This window comes from Cyanistes caeruleus, chromosome 1, assembly GCF_971803275.1.
Source record: "Cyanistes caeruleus chromosome 1, bCyaCae1.hap1.1, whole genome shotgun sequence".
Taxonomy (NCBI): Eukaryota; Metazoa; Chordata; class Aves; order Passeriformes; family Paridae; genus Cyanistes; species Cyanistes caeruleus.
Genome location: NC_141701.1, coordinates 113,791,163 through 113,800,217, shown reverse-complemented (window position 1 = coordinate 113,800,217; position 9,055 = coordinate 113,791,163). Strand labels below are relative to the sequence as shown.

At 41.3% G+C, this 9,055-nt stretch overlaps 1 long non-coding RNA gene across 2 annotated transcripts in view; it reads left to right on the top strand.

Annotated features, from left to right (window-relative positions):
* Window positions 1-5,057: 5,057 nt before the first annotated feature.
* LOC111923952 (uncharacterized) overlaps window positions 5,058-9,055 on the top strand; it is a 41,338-nt gene continuing 37,340 nt past the window's right edge. The window contains exon 1 of one of the 2 annotated variants that reach the window (XR_015276563.1): window positions 5,058-5,224. This is a non-coding gene — a long non-coding RNA (uncharacterized LOC111923952). The remainder of the gene's footprint in view (window positions 5,225-9,055) is intronic. The other variant, XR_015276562.1, reaches the window with a different exon arrangement.

Genomic DNA, 9,055 nt, shown 5'->3' with positions numbered 1-9,055 from the left:
ATGTATACAATTATTAATTATAAGTTCTGAACGAGGGTCAGAAAGCAATAATTCTATCTGTAATTTAATTATTTTTATAGGAGTATTATAATTTCTTATTTTTTCCTGAGGATTTTTTTTTTTCTGAGAATGGTGTCTGGCCTAGGGAGGCTTACATGTAGCTTGGTATCATCTATCTGTATTTAATATAGATTTTTTTTTTTGTCATCTAGGAATGCTCAGGCAATTTCTGAAATCAGTGGTGGCAATACTCTTGACTCTTGAGAGAACTGGTTATCATTTGGAGAACAGGACCAGCAAGTTCAGCCACTTCCATAATTGTTTCTATTGGGACCAGCCAAATTCTCCACACTTGAAGAACATCCTAAAGCCTTTGGATGTGTGTAGGAGGCCAGGGCAGTAGAACTGAGGTTTCACTTTGCTGGTCCTGATCTAACAAAACCCAATCTGCAACAAGCCCAGAGTGGATAAAGAGAAATGCTGCCAGCAGCAACACGCCAAAAGGAGTCTCTGGAGCCAGGTTTGTCCCAACACTGCCCTTTAGCCATCCATTCTTTAACACTAAAAATTACTTAGCTACTTAAAATCAATTAACTCACCTCAATGATAGTCATGTCACAGCTTTGTCTATTGAAACATCGATGGACAGAATGACTCCTCTTTTGGATGGAAAGTAAAGGCCAGAGCTGTGCATAAGTGGGTAAAACTGAGTCTGATCTACATCCTGTAACTCATGCTTTAGTTTAAAAAATAATAGTCTTAAGCATACCTTTAATTTAAGTGCTAGATGGGGGACGTGATTTTCACTCTTTGTACCAGAACACGAGGGAGTTGCCTCTCTTTCCCTTTTTGGAAAAGAAAGAGAATAACAACCTTTGTCATGGATGCAAGTCAGTTTTTGTCAGTGCATTTTTTCACATTAATGTAGGCAAATTACTCATTGCACAAGCCCTTCTTAGCAGACTATGTGGGGGTGGAATTTATAGAAATAGCTCTCGCTGAATTTCTTCAATAACACAGAGAAGGATTCAGATGAATTTAGAATTAAAAAAAAAAAAAAATAGCCAGAAGTTCTAAGAAAAGCAGATTCCTAAGACTGCTAAGAAATTGTATAGGGAGTCTAACTGAGCAACGAAGACAAGGAGTAATAATTTCTCTATTCACATCTGTTTCAGAGATACTCTCTTTTTGATTCAGCCATATAAGGTGGAAAGAGAGTAAAGGACATCTTTGTTCTGTTTTAGGTAGCTGAAATGTGTGTGAAAGAGAGTGTTCAGAATAACAATTGGTGAAGCCCTTGAAAATAATAGAACATGTTCCCCTAGAGGCAACTGCAATATCCAACAAACTAGGTGAAGTTACCGCTAGATGCATTTGGGATTCTTGCCAATGTCATGCTTATAATAGGAGCAAATAATTTGGCCTTTATTCAATTAATTAGTCTTTGTTTCTCTTCTGACTGGCAATGATTGGTTGTGATGGTTGTGCTTTGAATGTGAGTGCCTTTCTGCCGGGAAATGACTGGGACTGACATGGAAGGTCTGTCTCCCAAGGGTCACCTTGCCTGAAATAATCACGCTTACTTAAAACCTTAGCTGTATTTACTATTTAGAGCCACAAATTTTACAGAGTCCTAGAAGGACCTTGTACCTGGCCACCAGGTCGCTGGGACATCCTCTGTACTGACATCATTTCTGTACTGAATGATTTGTTCCTGGTCTGGAACAACTCTGTCCTCTTTAGAAACAGATTAAAAAAGGTAGTATTGTGGTTCACACTCTGTGAGCCAGGATTTACTGGCTGATAGCCAGGCTTATTTGCCAGCACACTGGTCTGTCCTGGAATGTTACAGATTCCTGCACTGGGCCAAATTGGTCTGTATCTCATGATGGATGCTATAGGATCACTTTAAGAGGTGTGCTGTAGGATTTCTGGGAAGAATTTAATATCTCTTCCACTCAGCTCCAGTAACTCTCCAGAGGAAACCTTAAAAGTACCCCGGTTCAAGAGTGTGTGCTTGATCCTCTGGCCATACCCAGTGCAACAAGCTCTTAGAGGCATGTCCACCATTAGTAAATGCTCATGAGGAAATGGACTTAGCAGGCTGTTTGTGTCTGTGACACTTAAAGGCCAAAAGATTGTGTCAGAACAGTCTGAACCTTAAACATTTTAAACCATCATCAGCTGTCAGTCTTGTGGGAGGAAATTGAATAGATCTCTGCTGCTTTGTGAAGGAGCTGCCTCTGCCCTGAGGACTGCTGCTTGTCCATCTGTAATGGGTGACACTGGGGTACTAGTGCAGAGCAGTCAGGAGGCGCAGAAGAGCATCTTCTGAAACTGGGTAAAGCTGTGAGCCTCCATCTACCGAGAGCAGCCACCCCTGCTCCTCAAACACGCATGGAACTCGCTTGGGCTTGGCTCGTTAGCCTTAGGGCGAGGAGTTTGGCGGAGGACATGTCCGTGCGAGGAGCAGTTTTGCAGAAGAGCCCTTTTCTCCGCCCGGGAAGCGGGCACACGGTGGCAGCAGAGCCCCGGCTATCCCGCAGCCCGGCAGCGCCGGGAGGCACCGCTGAGGGTCATCCTGCATCCCGTGCCCTGCAGCGAGCAGCCACACCTCACACCACACCTCATCGCTTTCCTCTTCAAACCACCACCGAGACGCTGCCTGACAAGGAAAAGAGCGGGGCAAAGACAAACAGGTCTCATCCAGCCTTTGTTTGTCCTTCATAAAGTTAATCTGAGTTCCTCTGTGTGAATTAAACTCGAGTTTGCGCTGATTTACTGAAGGGCGCAGATTTTGAAGGGGTCAGCGGCTCTTTAAAGCCTTGATGTTACATTGTTAGGCGCTAGAAACACAGGCAGAGGGGAAATGATTCCATGTTTCCTAAGCAGCATACTGTACACTTGCTGAAAGGAAGGAAATATGAGATTAAAGAAAAAGAAATTGTTTAAATATGCTGTAGTGCTTGGATGTCTCTGCTGATGCACTGAGGGCAGGAGAGGTCCCTGTTGCTGTTGGCTCTAGCCCTGAAGGAACCACAGAGTTTAAAAATAGAAGTATGCTGGGGATAACTCAATATTTGCTGTGGTTCATTTGTCTTGCTTTGGACCTTTTTCATGAGTGTTTTAGGACTACTTATTTCCCATTATAAATTGCAAATTAATTGAGACAGCTTAAGAATCCCTCTACTTCATTGGATATTGAATGTGACTCAGACACTGCTCCTGCTCTCGTTCCTTTCCTCCTCTGGCTTCATCTTTAGACAACTTCGTTCTGTGTGGAGTGGCCTACAAGACTGAAAGAAAGGAAGACTCTCCTGGGAACTGTTTCAAAAGAAATTCCTAAAATGCATTCATAGGCAAATGATAGCATTTATTGCTTAGTACCTGTTTAGAGGAAATAGGAAAGAGAAGGGACGATTTTTAAAAAATTAACATAAAGACAGTCATTCAGTCATTGTTCCTTCCTCATGTTTTTTTGTAATGGACCAGGTAAAATACACCTAAAATATTTCAGGGATTTGGTCCCAAAGACACTTGAGGTGTTTGAGGTTGCATTCCAGAATTGGTCTGGCAGAGGGAGGTACTTCCATGGTTTCTTTAGCACAAGTGCCAGGTCCCAGGGCTGTGGGCCTCGGGGCTCAGGGCTGGCTTGGGGCTGGTGTAGTGGGAGCTGCCTGGCCCTGCTGAGAGGAGAGGCTGTGAGAGGACCCCTGCCCGTAGGAGCTGCTTTTGGCTGAGGCCATAGTACAAGGCCAAATGCACTTGAGTCACAACAGCCCCAGGCAGAGCTACAGGCCTGGGGAAGAGCAGCTGGAAAGCTGCCTGTGGGAAAAGAACCTGAGGGAGCTGGTCCACAGCAGCTGAACATGAGCCAGCAGAGCCCAGGTGGCCAAGAAGGCCAATGGCATCCTGGCCTGTATCAGCGATGGTGTGGCCAGCAGGAGCAGGGCAGGGACTGTCCCCCTGTGCTCAGCACTGGTGAGGGCACACCTCAAATCCTGTGCTCAGTTCTGGGCTCCTCAGTACAAGAATGACATTGAGGGGCTGGAGCGTGTCCAGAGAAAGGAAATAGAGAAGGGGAAAGGTCTGGAGCACAAATCCTGTGAGGAATGTCTGAGGGAGGTCATCCTCTTCTCCCAGGTAACAAGTAAGAAATGGGCTTGAGTTGCCCCAGGGGAGGTTTAGATTGGATAGTAGATTTTTTTTTTTAATGGAAAGGGTTGTCAAGGATTGGAACAGGATGCTAAGGGGAGTAGTAGAACCACTATTCCTAGAGGTATTTAAAAGATATATGGATGGGGCACTTGGGGACATGGTTTAGTTGTGGATTTGGCAGTGCTGGGTTAACAGTTGGACTGGATGATCTTAGAGATCTTTTCCAACATAAACCATTCTATGATTCTATGAATATCCCCAGGCTGACTCACAGTTATCTAAGATGGTGCTTTTTGAACAGCCAGTGAACTCTAGGAACTAGGAACTCTAGGAACGTTAGGGAGGTCAACTTCAGAAGACTTTCAGATCCTTTCATGACTTTCTTTCTCAAAACCTGCCTACCCTAAATTGCAAAACTGCTACTGCCTTCAGCAGGAATTAGGCTGTCAGTCTGCTCAAGAGCTCCAGTGCTCTAAGAAACCTGCTGATGCTGTAGGTGTGCTTGCACAGTGACTTGCATATCTCAGAGAAAAAAAATTCAATCAGCTGAGAGAGCAAAGTGGGGTTTTTCTCCCTGATTTATAGAGCACATTACCCAAACCTATCTCCTCTAAGCTAATGCAAGAAGCCATACATCCAGGACACAATGATGTCTTTTTTATTGACTCTAAACATTAACCAACCCTTTGCACATCTATGCACATGGTTATGTGTATGTCAGGACCCTGTAAGCACCTGCAGGCTGTAATTGCCCTGAGGGCCCTCAGCTGGGACCCTCACCCACATGCTCTCTGCCCACTGCACAGGAGCCTATTCAAGCCCAGATCCAGCACCTGGGCTCCCCCTGTGTGCTGTGAGTTATCTGTGTGCCTTAATTCCAGTCCCCTGCTCTCCCCAGTGTGATGTATGTATGTCCTGCATTGGTGGCAAATCCCAGTTTATTTCTTAGCCTTTGGCTGAAGATCAGCAGATGGTTGATGGGTTCTGTTGCTATTTATAAAAATGGCAGATCTAATCAGGGAGATGAGTGAACTCTTGCTAAGAGGGGACTGATTTCAATGTACAGGTAAGTCAGATTGATTAAAATAACATAATAATTTTATGTTGTTTGCAATTTCAAAATATCCTGATAAAATATGAGAAGAGCTGGTCTTAGCTCTGTGTGTTAGTTTCTGCAAGTAAGCCACATCTAAGGAAACTATTAGTACTTGTGTCAGGTTCTGCATTTTGTTAAAAGTGTAACTTAATTTAGGTTAGTGCCAAAGGACCCAGAAGGCCAGTACCACTGTGCTAGGTGCTGAACATGTGTTCCTTTTCCCAAAATCTAAACATATGGACTGATAGTGGAGTCATTCAGAAGATGAGGTAGTGTTGGTCCTAACTATGCTATTGAGTCTTTCCAAAGCTATTGATTTTCCAACTCAAACAAAATGTCACTAGGACCCTCAAATTTTCTGTATTCTACCCTGATGGATTAGAATGAAATTTAGAATACTGGCTGCTCCTCACCAAAAGCACCTTAGGATATTTGATCTCCTGTTTTTTTTTGCTGGTGCTTTGGCTCTGAAGTTATAGACAGCTTGGAATATATGTTCTGCTGTCTCTGGGGTTAGTTACTCATCTGTAGGCTTTTCCATCATTATGAAATATGCAGGGTATGGGTTAGGAAGTAAACAGAGAAATAAATTGTTCATTCCCAGCATTTGTTTGAACAGAAACACACTATCTATAACAGATGGAGGGTTCCAAGATTATTCTAGTGATAGATTCTCTTATCTTTGCTTATTAGTCAGCAGTTAAATAAATTATTTGCTAGCTATACAAGTCAGAAATACTTATTTGATGAAGTAAAGAGCATTAACTTGTCTGTTCTGATGTAAGAGGCCAGGGAAATAAAGAAAGTGAAGGCGATTTAGACCAAGGTGTGGAGAGCTGAATAAAGTAATGATTAAATAGGAATACTTATAGTAGAATATGAAAAAAAGAAATTCCTTTGAATTGCTTTTTGTTTATGATGTATTTTTGTCTTTGATACATTTTTCTCTTAAAATGCTTTGTGGTAGCTGGGCTGCTACTGAGAGAAAATGTAACAGCAGGTACTGGAGAAAAACTTGTGTTTGTCACATCTCCAGTGTTTTGCAGGGTGTCTGTTGTTTTCATAAGCACTTGTTTCATGAGATTCAGGAGAGTTTTCATTGTCTTCTGGAAGGTGTGGTTTAACAAGAGACTTGTTGAAAGAGAAGTTTTCTTGATTGACTCTTTTAAAAGGTGAGTCAGACACACAAAAGGGCCCCAAAAGTCAAATATCATGGGCAAAGCAAAGGGAGTCAGTGAAGTACAATACTAACAGAGAATGAGTGGAATGCTGAATTGTTCCAGATCTTGAGAACTGGAACTGGAATACATTCCAAAAAGGTAAAGAGTAGATTATGTGTCTGTTCAGGAGGCTTCTTCCATCCTTATTCTTATGAAAAATAGGCAGTGTATTAATAGCCTCTGCAGCCTTCCTGGAGATGTCATGTTAAGCTTAAGCCACTCCCTGTCAGTGCCTTAGTGGGTATTCTATGCCTGGACTTCAGCTTATCTACAGCCCTGTTGTTTATGAGACAAAGTCACCATTTCACCAGGTTTCCTAGTGTAGCTAATTTTGAGCTTGGTCATAGTTGCATTTAGCAGCTGATTAGTTAAGCCAGGGGCTGATACACCTTTGTATCAAACAAACAAAACTTTTGGTTTATCTCCTTCCCCTGCAAAGCTGTGTCCAAAACAGCTGTGAGATGTTCACTGCTTGGGATCCAGCTCTGTCCATGGCTAGACCATATTGCTTTTGGTCAGAACTTCTTGTTCAGTAATATACACTACTCATGGCATGGATATAACGGTATGCTAGACATAAAGCCTAGAAACCTTCATAAAGCTCTTAACAAACACCATAATTACAGGTGAATTCTCCCTCAATGCTTAGTTCTTGCTATTCACAATGTTTCAAATTGTATTCTTCCTCTTCTTCAGTTATTTTTTATCTTGATCCAATCGCTGCCTATGTTGCTGTGGACTTAGTTCTTTCAGTTTTTCCTGTCAACCTTATCTCTGGTTTGGAGTAATAACGATAGCAACAATAAATAACAATGCCCACTTTTTTCCATATGCTTTTTCATGTTTTTCAAAGCACTCATATTTAATCTCTGGAGAGGCTTTCTGCCATAAGAATCCTGAACTTTTGTTTGAAAGTTTTCATATTGTGGCTTTTCTTTTTAAAAAAGTTATCTTGAGCATTTTATTTGGTGGTTGTGTTATGTTTATTCCGAGCAGAATCAGGTTGTACCACAAAATTGAGTACTAATCTCAAACTGATACCCTTTCTAGATCAGAGGGTTTAATAGCTCTGCATCAGTATCATGGGGAACTGAAACATGAGGAATGGCTCAGAACAGAGAAAGAATTTTATCATTTCTCCTACCTTTTCCAACAATGTCATGCTTTTGATACCAATAAATTGTTTGGCATTTTCACTGGGGGCTCTTTTATATTAATGCAGACTAGGGCTGTCTTCCAGTGTGCTGATTCCAATAAGGCTGGGATACCTGATAAAAAGTGAGAGTAAATGTCATGTGCAGAAGGCTTGTGGATATGCTGGTCTGACAGAGCAAAAGGAAACCTTTATTTGTCTGAAGCTGAAAATCAGGAGGATAATTTTTTAAATAGGTGTTCTGTAAGAAGTGGTTTGTGTGAAGCATAATATTTGAATGAGGGGCCTGGAATATTTTTGTGTGAATTAAGAACGTTTCTGGGCTGTTAGTATTAAAGGTATTTTGATGGCTCAAGTACAAGATGAAACAGGAACATGAACAATGACTTGAGAATTGGGTTGTAGGTTAGGAATTATCTGATCCTCAGGGAATTACTCCAGAAGAGGTTTGGTGATAACAGTCAGGTGATGAAAACCTCAGCCCTAAAACCAATAAAAACCTCAAATACTGCCAGTGGTTCTTTATCCATTCTCCATTCTAATCTTTCAAGGATTCTAGAAGTTTTCACTTTGGAATGTGCATTAGAAATGAAGACCAAAGAGATGAAACTTCATCCAATCTTATTTTATCTGTGTTATTTGTAATGATTGATAATAAATTGTTTTTAAAATTTCACATAGGATCAAGCTGCTATTTAACTTTCTGAAAAGATGTAGACACATCTACCTGCGCTGTATTTTCTTGTGTTCAGGCTCAGACCAGAAGTAAAAATGTGAATTACAAGAAAGGCTTTTCAGTCTCCAAGATGAAAGAGAAAAAGAGGTCTGTTTCTTATGTGTAGTGTGGGGGAAAAAAAATAATGGAATACAGAAGGACATTGTAGAAATAAGTCATCCAGTTTGTAATTTTGGAGGAAAAAGCAGGCTTCATCTTTCCTCAGAATTGTTTTAGAGCAGGTTATCCCCAGATCTAGAACTAAAGGGATGGCTTAATGGAATCAAAAAGCAAGTCTGCCTTTTCTTGTTTTCCTATTTTTAATGTTGGTGGTGCTTTTTACCATTTACATTTGTCACATTAATTAAATGTGTATTCACTGAAGTGATTGTGAAAAGGTATAGCTTGACTAAATGGAGTCATCAACGCTTTTTATTCCACGTGGGAAAGCCCAAATGCATTTAAACACTCCTTTTTAGTCTGCATGTGTATTAGCTTCCCTTGAACCTCAGATATTCTTAGCTGCATTACATGCATCAGAATAAACCAGCATATTATGCAACAGGTTTAAATTTAGCAAGGCATGTTAGGAGGCATAAATTTCCCAAAGACCCATGCAGCTTGGGATCTGCCAAACTGACAATAATAGCTGCCAATTATTGCACAAAGAGATGCTGCCTGTTCAAAAAGAAAAAAAAAAAAAAGGTAATTTC